This window comes from Alligator mississippiensis, chromosome 7 (genome assembly GCF_030867095.1).
Source record: "Alligator mississippiensis isolate rAllMis1 chromosome 7, rAllMis1, whole genome shotgun sequence".
In the NCBI taxonomy this organism is placed as follows: Eukaryota; Metazoa; Chordata; order Crocodylia; family Alligatoridae; genus Alligator; species Alligator mississippiensis.
In genome coordinates, this window is record NC_081830.1 from 19,622,578 (window position 1) to 19,635,819 (window position 13,242).

Consider the following 13,242-nt stretch of genomic DNA (forward strand, 5'->3'; position numbering starts at 1 on the left):
TGTCTCTCCTGTGGATAAGAGACTGACACTAAGTCACTATTCAGCCCAGCTGCTCCCAGCCCCCTTATTCACTGTCCCCAGGAGAGGGTACTGTACTGCAGTGCAGATCCCTCCATGCACACTGATCAAAGAGAAAGTCTGTGCACATCCTTAACACTGCTCATTCAGGCTCTCCATCCCTGGGGACCTCCCAGCTGAGGACGAGCCTTGCTGGTTCCCTGGCCTGCAAAGGTCACCAATTGCCTGGCTGTTGTTGTTTTTTATTCATCTCAAGAACTGATCTGATGCTGCTTCATTACCCTGTAAAGGCCTCTGCTTGATTTGGTCACACTAGCCAGGTCTCTGCCTGCTGCCCCTGGTATCATCCAGCAGGGCTGGGGATGACAGCTCTATTTTTCTCTGCATGATTTGGTTCAATAACTTCATCCATGACCTGGAAGATGCAATGGAGTACGCTCTCAGCAAGATTGCTGATGACACCAGACTGGGGGGGATTAATAGATACACTAGAGGGTAAGGCTAGGATTCAGAGAGACCTAGACAAATTGGGAGATTTGACTAAATGGAATCTCATGAGATTCAATAGGTACAAGTGCAAGGGAGGGAACAATCCCATGCACCAGTACAGGCTGGGGCCTGACTGGCTGGGCAGCAGCTCTGCAGAAAAGGACCCAGGAGTTAGAGCAGACAATCAGCTGAATATGAGCCAGCAGTGTGCCCTTGTTGCGAAGAAGGCTAATGGCATACTAGATTGCATTAGTAGGAGTGTTCCCAGCATCATACAATCATAGAAAATGGGGGCTGAAGGAACCTCAGGAGGTCACATCTAATCCAACCCGCTGCTCAAAGCAGGACCAGTCCCAACTAGATCATCCCAGCCTAGGCTTCGTCTAACCAGGTCTTATAAACCTCCAAGGATGGAGACTTCACCATGTCTCTATATAACCTGTTTCAGTGCTTTAATACCCTCCTCATGAGAAAGTTCTTCCTAACATCTAACCTAAACCTCCCTCACTGCAACTTGAGCCCATTGCTCCTTGTTCTGTCATGTGCCACCGCTAAGAACAGTCCAGCTCCGTCCTCTTTGGAACCCCACTTCAGGGAGTTGAAGTCTGATATTAAATCTCTCCCCCCTCCCCGGTCTTATCTCCTCCAGATTAAATAAACCCAGTTCCCTCAGCCTCTCATCACAAATCATGTGCTCCAGCCCCCTCACTATTTTCATTGCCCTCTGTTGGACTTCCTCCAATTTGTCCACAACCTTTCTGTAGTGGGGGGAGGCCCAAAATTGGACACAGTATTCCAGATGTAGCCTTACCACTGCCAAGTAAAGGGGAATAATCACTTCCCTTGATCTGCTGGCAATGGTCCTACTAATGCAGGCAACACTCCTACTAAAAGCAGACTGGATTCCGTGTCTGAATGATACAACTGGAAACAGAAGCCATGCAGAGAGATGTGATGCTTTGTGTTGTTTCCTTCCAGCCCAGCACGTCCTTCTTCCTATCCCTGGTGAGGACCAGGGCCTTACCATGGCCTGATCAGATGAAAATATCCCCTGAATTGGAGTGCAGGAGCCCATCAACTAGGCAATAAATCCCAGCTGTGATGGATGATTTAACTACCTCTTCTCCCACCTCTTTCCACTGAGCCAGGATGAATTATTTAGACAAATAGTGAAGTGGTTCAGCTGAATTATTCAGAGAGATTCAAATTGGTTGACCAATGAAGCAGAAGCAAAATGAGTTGTGCACAAAGTTGAACAGCCCCTAGAGAATACCAGGGCATATTTTCCCCCCAGTAAGTGGTGGAAAAGCAAGCTATATGCTATTGCCAGTGAGCAGCAGGGGAAAGGCAGACAGACAGAGTGAGACAAACTGCCCCCACAGCTTTCCCTAGCAGTACATTTTTGCTGCCCAACTGGTTACTCACATGTGTGTATGAGCTTCCCAGATCAAGCATTACATAACTCAGTGAATAATGCAGAAGTCGAGGGCGGGGGAGGCTGGGAGGGAAAGACTGAAAGCAGAAAACCCTCTGTTCTCTGCTACACAGAGAAGTCCCTTCCAAAGCCCCAGATCTGAACAGTTTCCAGACTTTGGAGTTTAAAATCTGCAGCTGCTGCCTGACTGTGGCACACCCCAGAATTCAAAGTGCAGATGTTAAGTCATGCTTACACCTAGGAGCTAATTGCTCACTCTTTCCAGCTTCAGTCACCCAAACTTCATGGGTCAGCCCCCCACAAATGAGGAGACTGCCTTAAAAATGTGAGGTTTTGAAAGATAATAAATTAGGGATCCTTTTTATTGGCTTCCTCAGTCTTGGGGCCTTCAGTGTCCTTGTAGTTAAGCTTTTCTCTTTAACCCTGAGGGCTACATACATACTTTTTAAAATGTGAGAGCCAAATCCTGCACTTCAGCACATGACTCCAGGAGCTGGGGCTTAATGAAACATGACGAATATCACAAGGCCTGAAATAAAATCATAGAAACTGGTAACATCACTAAGCAACCTGCCTGTCTTGCTAACAACTACTCAGACTGATATCACGAACCAGCACAGAGAATAATTCATTAACTTAGACCTGGTTAGCAGCTCTACTGGGATGAAAGAAAGCCCACAGCATTTAGATCCAAGTATGAACATTGCCATATTTGATACTTTAGGATGTAATTCGGGCCTACCTCTTCTACAGCACCAGACAAAGAAGAAGTCTGTTGCCAACTAGCTGGCAACATGGAAAATCACTGATGGATGCGCCGGTCTCACTAGTTCTCATGAGAATGCGGATGCCAAGTCCATAAGCAAGACAGAAATTTGCACCTGGTGTTCATAAACTGACTTTTCTGTGGCCCAAATCTTTCCACCAGAGTCCAGTGGTTGCAAGTACCTGCCCCCAAATGCAAACATCAGGGGTTCTTCATTGACTAATGCCAGGTGGGAACCAGACTTTGCAGGCAGCTCCTCCTGGGGACCTACCCTCAAAGACACCCCACACCACACAGTGTCTCTAAGCTTGTAGGGCTGCAGAGTCTTGGGCCCCTGTGCACATCACCCGTATATGAGAAGAAGCCATGTGTGTGATCCAGACCCTTCCAGCTGACTGCTCATTTTGGGAGCATGGGGGCGCTGGGCCGAGTTGAACAACCCACACTCAATTTTCCTGCAGGATCCTCAGAATGAAAACTGACAGCTTTTAACTAGCATAAGCTATTCATTTTCTCCTACTGCACAGATGGGGTAAGAACACTTGCACTGAAAAAAACCTCTCCCTTTTCAAGTCACCTCTCCTTTCCTTCCCAGGTTCTGTCTCCTCATTTCTTTCCATCACACAACTTCCACTGGCACCTGTCCTCTTCCACCCTCTCCCTTGGGAGTGGTTGCCCCCTCGGCCTTCCCCTGCCCTTTTCTGCTTTGCTTTTGTCTCCACAGACCTCCCCACCCAGGCAAAAAGCATCACAGCCAGGTTTGCCACACCACAGCATGCCTGCTGGGAAGCTGAATCGCAGCCTGCTTTTCCTGTTGCTTCTTCTTGATTTGCAAGGGAAATAGCTAGCGACATTTGGGGGGGGTTGAAGCAAGCAGAACATGTGCAGGCAAAGGCTCTCCTGCCCACTGGAGCTGACAAACGCCCACCCTTGGAATTATCTAAGGGGAGAACACAGTCTGTCTTTGACAGCATCTGTCCCTCCCTTGCCAGTATGAAGCATGAGGGCTGGGTCTCCTCCAGGCTGTCTGGGCCACAGCAAGAGCTAGAGATCTTCATTAGAAGTGCAGAATACTCCAAGCTGCACTGCCACCACCCTGAGTGCCAGCTCCCTATATAGAGGCCTCTTGCAGGCGCAGTGATGTGTGTGGGCGGCCGTAATTAGGAGCTTTGATGAGCCCCTTTCACCAGAGAGCTTCACAAAGCAGACAAAATAATACTAGGGTTGCGGGGAGGAGGGAAAGAAAACTACAGTTAAATAAAACCCTCTTGTCAGAAGAGGGAGCCTCCTGTCTCCCCGCTTACACTAGTCTGGATCTGTAAGGACCCAAATCTATGAGCAGATGGTGGATGTTATATGTCCATTGCGAATTAAGGAACCAGACTGATTCAGACCAGAGCTGTACCAGGCCCAGTGGCCAGTTCTGGTGCTGCAGAGGTAGGTCCAAGAATAGTGGGCTACAGTGAGATGGTTGGCCAGAGTGAAACTTTCTTCCTGGCCCATCACTTACAGGCTGGAACTGCCATAAAATATTATGTCAGAAGAGGGTTTAGAAGGATGCTCTCACCATTAAAGCTCTGGACCTGGACTCAGAAGACTGGGGGTCTGTTCCTGATTCTCCCACAAATCTGATCTGCCACCTCAAGCCAGCAGCTCAGGCTATGTGTGGTGTAGGAGCACTATCCCAGTTCAAGAATAACAGCATTGCACTTTTGGGAAGGGCGCTGCTAAACCAGCGCAGCTGGGCTTTGGGCCAGTTTCCTAACATCATCCCACACAAATGAAACCAGCTGTATTGGCACAAGTGCAGCTTTTCCAATGCACTTTTGTCTACCCTAGGAGCTGGCAGAGGTATGCTGAGTCAGGGAGAATGCATCTCCACATGGGTGACTGATGCATGTGCTGTCAGGAGTTTGCAGCCTATAATGCCCTTCCTCTCTGTGTCCTAGTAACCCCCCTGTAAGCAGGAGATGATAACATTTAGTCCCATTTTGGAGACAGACCTCAACACCTCATCACCAGCTCCTTCCTGCCTCTCTTTTCTTTTCCACCTTTCTGTCCTTTTACAATGCATTTGCTTTCACAAGTTCTGGGAGAAGGCCAAATTGGCACCTGCTGCCTCTCCGAGAAGTGCCCTTGCCCTGTCAGCAGTACAGCCTTGGTTTAACTCCTACTCCATGTTGTGCTCTTTCTAGCAGCCTCTCACTATGGATGCAGGAGACAAGAGCTCCCCAGCCTATGAGTAGCTTAATTAAAAGCCCATTGTAACCCCTCCTTCCAACAATTCTTTCTCAGGGACTGTACTGGAGAGGACAAGGAGCGCGTTCAGTCCTTGCACTCACTGCAGTAGATGCATCTGAGTACCCTACCCTTGTAACAGCGATGGATCTGTTCCTAAGCTGGCATAGTGGTGAGAGTCAGGGAAACCCCTACTAGAGATATATATGATTGCTTTTAGGGGAGTCATTTTTAAAAACCTTTAAAAAAACCCCATGCCTCTACTGGTAGGAATTTAACCATCACTGAAAACCCAGAGGCAGAAACCCTTGTTTGTGTGCACAAACCCTAGATGCAAAACAAGGTGCTCCATGGCTCTGTTCAGCTCTGCTCAGCTGGAAGAGTTTCCCCAGAGATGGAGCCTCTAGCATCTGCCAAAAACTTCTGTGTAGAGGAAAGAAGAGTCATGGGCGTTTACGCTGAAGTCTTTAATACAGCAGATCCCTTTGTGAGTCTTATTGCTGTTATTCTCCAGGGCTCTTTTGCCCTGGGAAACTTTCCAGGTGACTTTGAAAGATGAGGTAATACCAGATAGTGTGACTCGCTTGAGAAGGCAAGGATAGGAGACAAGTTCTGACTTGAGCGGGATGAACGAATTGGTAGCTTTGAGCTCTATCTCCAGACAGGATTCATTTCAAGGGACAAGAGTGTGATAAGAGTCAAAGACAGAATTAGCCATTGAGCCTTTCTAACAATGCAAACCACAGGCCAATGACTCTGGGGCTACTTTACCCTTCCTTAGTGCTGGGAAAGGGATGGGGAATTGCCTTCAGGAAATACTGTGATGTGTCACCAGAATGGCTGTGCGTCACATCTATAATTCTAGCCAGGCAAAAGAGCAGAGACACTCAGGAGTCAGAGAGGCAGTGTGGGCAAAGAGCTGCTGTTCATCCACTGGGTGGCAGCCAGAAAGAGTCTGGGGTACCCCAACTGTGAGTTAAAGCAGTTCTGAGGTTGCTCTAACTCATGCCAGGAGCCAGGCTGCAGGGCTCTGTCCTTTCAGAGTTTTGTCTACCATTGGTTTCTAATCAAGTCCAAATGGGGGCTGGGGTGGCGCAGGCGCAAGTTCAAGGCCACAGCAGAAGTGGTCATGGTGCGGTCGTGTCCGATTCCAGCCGATCTGTGAATCCTGCTAAATACCTTGTCACAAAGACACGAAAAAGGAAAGGAAAGCTCCAACTGATGCAACGGTGCAAGTGCAGTTTAGGCCACTGGTGCCCTGTCAAACTTGGAGCAATTTCTGAAATGTTAGTGACTTGACCACCGACCCAGCTGGCATGAGACGTTTCTTGGTTTTGGGTTCTAGTATTGTTTTCTGCTTGTTCTGGGAATATTAAATTCCACTCAACTGGAAATCAATCATAATGCGCCCCCCATCCTGCTCACTCCCTCCTCTGCGCTCACATTAATATACTTCCCCCCTCCCTTCAGTTTTAGGTCCTAAAATAGCAAATTCCAGCTCAATGTTTTCAAGGCAAGCAGGCAGCACACATGGCATTGTGGGAATATTGCACAAATCAGCAGAGAGGCTGAATGAGCTGCCAGAAAGCAGTATCAGTCTGTGGGAACGCTTTGAGTCAAAGCATTGAGGCTTGACAGCAAGGGACATGAGTGATGGCCTTTATTCCTCCTTGCCACATCTTCTGTGTTACTATTTACACCTTGGCAAAGCTGCTGGAAAATGCTGCCCCTGGTGTGGAGGAAAAGGAGGGGTTCTGATCCGGTAGCTTTTTTTTTGCACCTGTTTTGCATTAATGTAAGGCAAGGGAGAATCAGGTTTCTGCTCCTCGAGGTTTCATTTCCCCTATATTCATGCAACACGTGCAGGACTCCCAAAGCCATTGCTTGGTGCTCGGTAGGCCAAACCTGGAACAGATTCCAGAGAACCTGCTAGGTTTTTCCAAACTCCTGGCTAGGAATTTAGCAGGAAAGAGCGATAAAGCAGTATACCTGGCTTTCGAAAAGAGGTGAGCACTGCCTGCAGCATGGCTTGTCTTTGGTTAGCCAAGGACAAGCCCTATGTTAATCTCTGGCACTGATGAACTGTATTTCCTGCATTCCTAGGCATGGCAGTGGCACAGCCCCACCTCCCCTTTTTCACCCTGCTGTGTTGAGGCCATCTACAGGTTCTGCCACTAGCATACGTGTGTGCGTGCACATGTGTGTGTGTACACATTTACAGAGCCTAAGACAGCACTCTGGAGCTAACCAGGGCCAAGCATCAGAGACAAACTCCTAGCACACAGCAGCTTTGGATAATATTAGGCTTGTACAGCTGGTTTGCTCATTGGGTCCTTCTGGTGCTACAACTCCTCGAGGTACCTGCTGTGCCAGAGGTACTGTGAAGAGATGAGATGTGCTTTGCTTTACTGTGGCAGGGGGCAAAACTCAGTGCAAGGGCAGCTGATGTGTTGGACTGGCTCCAAAACTCACTGAAGTCAGGGCTGACTCTGGCCCGTACTTCAGGGCCTCGTGACCCTCCTACAAGAAGGATCCGAGGGAGGAGCTGAAGAAGTGGAGGCTGATCACTCTCGTGAACTTTGACTATAAGCTGCTGGGCAAAGTCTTGGCTGAGTGATTTAAATCCATCCTAGGCACAGTCATCCACAAGGACCAGTTGTGCAGGGTGCCAGGGCGTCAGATCCATGGGGCCCTGGTGCACCTGAGAGATGCGCTCCAGCTGGAGAGGGAGAGGGCAGAGCATCACCGTCCTAAACCTGGACCTGAAGAAGGCCTATGACAGTGTCCCACCGGTTCCTGTTCCAGATGCTGGAGCAGATGGGAGTCCCCCCAACCTTCGTCAGCTGGATCAAGACCCTCAACACAGAAGTGAGCAGTGAAGTGCAGATCAACTGTTTCCTGAGAGTCCCTGGGGGTCTCTGTTCCCCGTGAAGGGGTCAGGATCCTCGGGATAGATTTCAACCCTGATCTGAGCGGCAGGACAGCGTGGGAGAAGACAGAGGCAAAGTTAAAGCAGAGACTGGGGCTTTGGCACATGCGCTCCCTTTCCAAGGAGGGGGGCACACCGCACTTGTGAAGGCGGCTTTGCGGCCAATGCTTCTGTATACCACATTGGTCTCCCCCGCTTCCGAGCGTGTTGCCCGCAGGATCCAGAGAACCGTGTGCATTTTCTTCTGGGGCTCCAGATGGGAAAAGGTCACCAGGAAGACCATGCACAAGGACAAGAGGGCCAGGGGCAGGGGCATGCCAGACATCCTCCTGTTCCTGCTGGCCAAGTATACGAGCCAGATCTGCAAGCTGGCGAATCCAAAACCACTTGCCTGGTGAGATATTTTGCAGGGTACATCCTGAGACACTGGGGGTGTTCACCCCTACTAACCACAAGCCGTGGATCATGGGTGCACTGTGGTTTTACGAGATCCTAAATCAGTCCCCCAGCTTGTATGGCCTGCAGAGTGCAACCATGAACAACCACAAGAAGATCCAGGAGACAGTGAGGTTGAGGGACACCACATCGCCCATGGACCTGCTCCCATGCAACATGTGCCAGGTCTTGTGGGAGCACATCAACCACAAGGACCTGTGCAAAGACCACAAGGACTGGTCAGTGAGGGCTTGGAGACAGAGAGAGAGAGGGTCAGCTGGGGAGACCCAGCTGCCTGTGGCTGAACTGCCACAGAGCCACCGAGACGATTGCTCTGGCTCTGCACCTGTGCCAAAGGGGTATGGAAAAGGATGAAGCAGCTCTGTGAAGCAGTGACCAGCAACAACTGGCTAACCAGAGAATCGGCACTGTATGGGCACCCACAGAGACATGTGGCATAGGATCTTCCAACTCCCCACTAGCAGAGAAGGGGGTGGTGACAGTGAGGAAGAGACCAGTTGAACTGAGGGCAGTGACAGCAGCAGCAGGTCCTCATGACAGAGACACAGACAACAAGTGAACTGAGTATGTGACCCCGCAAGCGGGGTGCAGGAGAAAAGAAAAGGGTGGCCTGGTCTGAGAGACCAGAAGTTGTTTGTGTGTGTAGCATGCGATGCAGATATTGTAATGGGGCCGGGTGGCCAGCAGGCCTTTGTACAAGTGCATGGGCTGCGCATAGGCAGTTTTGGTAATGGGTTACGGTTTTCTTTTCGGGGTGATACTCGGAGTGTAGCTATATATACCCTCATATATATACAGACATGTTTTTACTAAAAAAACCCCCAAAAATCCCTTCCTCCTGGGCTGCAGGTGTGCAGTCAAGGTGGGGAGAGAGCCCTCCCACTGCATACCTGGCTGAGAGTCAGGCAGTTTGCCGTGCACGGTACAAGTCCAGATGTGCTGCAGGCTACCCAGCACATTCCACCAGGCTAAGTCAGCTTATCAACTACAAACAGGTCGGCTCCATAGGAGGGGGAAGAAGGGAGGGAACTCATCTTACTGTGCGTGGGAGAGACAGACATACTAGACCAGCACAGTGCTCCCTGCGTGGAAGCAGCTATCCTGGCAAAGCTGCATACTGGTACCCTCCTCACCGTGCTCCAGGTAAGCAAGGCTGGCAAAACCACCATCTGGCCAGTACAACAGCATCTTCACTTAGGGCGAAACCTGTCGTGTAGGATGGTTGAAATCCCGGTGATGTAGCCAAGCTGCTCGGAGCTGCTGCCTGCATCTCTGCAGCAGTGTGCCATTCAGTAATGAAAAGCGAGGGCAGGAGGGGTCAGGAGGCTGAGCTTGCCCAGACAAAGGGAGAAAAGAGCTGCATTAGCTAAGCGGGTAGGTGAACTGCTGAACACACCCACCCATTACGCTGCAGCATTTCAGCTCCAGAACAGACAGGGCTAATTACTGCTTGGGGCACTCACCTTGCTGAATAGCAAATTCCAGAGTTGCTCACAACCCTGAACACCCTCCCACGCGCACACATCACCAGCAGGTATGTATACATGGCAGGCACTGCAGCGGGGTTAAGAGCTGCCTAAGAAAGCTTTAAACTAGCCGACACAGGTAGCCGTAGTGGGCCCCTGTAGTGCAGGTCTCAGTGCAAAAGCACTTGACTGTGCTTTTCAGGTGAGTTTGGCAGGACACCTCGAGCTTGGTGCTGCTATTGCTAGACTGCCTGTGTGAGCTAGTTTAACACTAGCTAGACCACAGTGCAAACACAGATATCGTTGTGCACACATACAACAGGCATGAACACACATGTTATCAAACACCCCCAAATGAGAGTGCTTAACACGGTATCTTATGCATGTCAGACTGACTGGACTCTCAGCACTAGAGAGCAGTGACGGTCACTCCCCTGCGTGTCTCCCTGCACATCTGTACAGCACCTAGTGCACGGGACAGCCTTGTTCTTTGTTGAGACTTCAGATGCTGTTGTCATATGATATCATTGTGCGCCTCGGGCTCCCTTCCCCGCATAAAGGAAAGAACCATAACATCCCACTTGATTTATCGGCAGGAGGTGACCTACCATCAGGTCACCCGACCGTCCTCCTTGGCTGATTTTTGTGCCTGCCAGCAGACACCAAAGTGAGAATTTTTTTTCTTGCTGTGCAGGTTTTTGGAGGGATTTAACCCCTTGGGGGCAGGCACCCACCCCCAAATAACCTACCATCAGGTCACCCGACTGTCCTACTCGGCTGATTTTTATGCCTGCTGTAAGACAACGAAGTGAGAATTTTTCTTGCTGTGACGGTTTTTGGAGAGATTTAATCCCTTGGGGAAAGGCGCACACCTCCAAACAGCCTACCATCAGGTCACCCGACTGTCCTACTTGTCCTGCCTGTCCTACTCGGCTGATTTTGGTCCCTGCCATTGACACCAAAGTGAGAAATGTTCTTGCTGTGCAGATTTTTGGAGGGATTTAACCCTTTGGGAACAGGCACCCCCCCCCCCCCAAATAAGCAGAGGGGACAGGTCGCTCGCCTAAAACCCATACTCCCGGTCGGACAGTACAAGGGCCAGGACCCGGCTGGCTTTGCTAGGAGGGTGCTGTGCCACTCTGCAAGGTTTGGGGCTGCGGGTGCTGTGAAGCAGGGATGCTCCGAAGCCTGGAAGGTGCCCGCATGGGGGCCAAACCTCTTCTTTACTTCCCCGGGCATCTTTGCAGCTCCCCCGAGATGCTCTCCAGTCCCCAGGCTCTCGGGGGGAGGGGGGGGGGGGGCTGCTGCAGCCGCCAGGGCCCCGGCGGGGGACACGGGCGCTCGCAGCTGTCACCCCGCACAAAGCCCGCGGCGGGGCTGCGGCGAGCCAATGAGCGGGTCCGCGGCGCCGGCCCCACCTCCCGGCCGCGATGGAGCGGCGCTGCCCGGGCCGGGGCCGGGGCCGGAGCCGCAGCCGGAGCCGCAGCACGGAGCGCCCCCACGCCCGGGCCGGGCCACAGGTAGCTCCGGGCCGGGCTCCGCGGGGCGGGGCGGGGCGGGGCGGGCGGAGGGGGTCACACCGCCAGCCTTTTTTTTTGCAGCAGCAGCAGCAGGGATGTGCCATCCCCGTGCACGCGCAACACACCAGGGACGCGGAACATGCACTGCACACGTGTGTGAGGTCCGTGCACACGCAACACACCACGGACACGGAACATGCCCTGCACACGTGTGTGAGGTCCGTGCACACGCAACACACCACGGACACGGAACATGCCCTGCACACGTGTGTGAGGTCCGTGCACACGCAACACACCACGGACACGGAACATGCACTGCACACGTGTGTGCTGTCTGTGCACATGCAACGCACCAGGGACGCGGACACGCAGTGCACACGTGTGTGAGGTCCGTGCACACACAACGCACTCGGGACGCAGAACACACACTTGTGATGTCCGTGTACACGCAACACACCGGGGACGCAGAACACGCAGTGCATATGCATGTGATGTCCGTGCACACGTAACACACCACGGGTGTGGAACATGCAGTGCACATGCAACACACCAGGGACACGGACACGCAGTGCACACATGTGTGCTGTCCATGCACACACAACACACTAGGGACGCAGAACGCACACTTGTGATGTCCGTGTACACGCAACACACCGGGGACGCAGCACATGCAGTGCACATGCGTGTGATGTCTGTGTACACGCAACACACCATGGACATGGAACGTACACTGCATACATGTGTGCTGTCTGTGCACACGCAACACACCAGGGACTGACACACAGTGCACATGCGTGTGATGTCTGTGCACACACAACACACTAGCGATGCAGAACACGCAGTGAGCACACGTGTGCTATCCATGTACACCCAACACACCAGGGACGTGGAACATGCAGTGTGTGCTGTCTGTTTACACTCAACACACCAGGGACATGGAATGTGCAATGCGTTCATGTGCTCCCTGTACCCACCCTGCGCATGCAACATGCCCTGGAGGTGGCACATGCAATGCACGCAGGTGTTCCCCGTGCACACGCAGCACACTAGGGGCACGGCACATGTGCTCCCTGTGCACACCACCTGCACACACAGTACACCATGGACATGGCACATTCAATGCATGCATGTGCTCTCCACTCACACACGGCCTGCACATGCAGCACACCATGGGCATGGCACACGCCGCATGCACATGTGGTCCCCCCATACATACCTGGCACGTGTAACACACCACGGATGTTGCACATGCAATGCACACATGTTCTTCCTGTGCACACACTGCCAACACATGCAACACACCAGGGGCACAGCACATGCAGCACACACATGTATGCCCTCTGCACACAATACACACCCCTTGACCACCCCCATGGCATGCCGGGTGTATAACAACACATGCCACATGCTTTTGGTCCATGAGCGTCTCCTGTGCAGCATTATGTCAGTGTGGTGCCAAGCACACAGTGCCTTCAGATCACAGCACACGCGGCTCAGGCACAAAGAGAGGCAGAGACTACAAAAAAGCCAGGTGTGGCTCTCGCCCAATACGAAATCATTAGCTGCGCACTGCCCAGAAGAGGTCTGAAAGCAAAGAGCACCGTCTAGTGCTGATTCCTCAGTGCGATCTGCCCCATGGGAACAGCCAGAAGATCTGAATCCCAGCATCCCTGGCTCGGCTTCTTCCTTCTCTTTGCTCTTAAGTTTTGGGAACTTCCTCATGGAGAAAATCCTGCCTGTTGAAGCACCTCCAGGTTTGTTTGGTTCAGGTAGCATGAAGGGGAGCTACACAGCGCTCTGCTTTACCTTGGATGGGTGTCCATACCCTGTCTAAGAGCAAGCCATGCAGTAAGACTTCTCATTTTGTTCTTCCCGGCTCAGTGCTGCACTCAAGAAAAGGATTCATTTCTTGCATAAGAAATGAT

General features: G+C 51.7%; 1 protein-coding gene across 3 annotated transcripts in view; it reads left to right on the forward strand.

The window, feature by feature from the left end:
• The first annotated feature begins 9,352 nt into the window (after nucleotides 1–9,352).
• The window catches only part of LZTS1 (leucine zipper tumor suppressor 1), a 37,558-nt gene continuing 33,668 nt past the window's right edge, over nucleotides 9,353–13,242 (forward strand). Inside the window, exon 1 of one of the 3 annotated variants that reach the window (XM_019491561.2) lies at nucleotides 9,353–9,474. The gene's annotated coding sequence lies outside the window, so the exon portion shown is untranslated. Of the gene's footprint in view, nucleotides 9,475–11,227; nucleotides 11,318–12,761; nucleotides 13,072–13,242 lie in introns of those variants that run through there. The other 2 variants (XM_059730697.1, XM_019491560.2) reach the window with 2 other exon arrangements.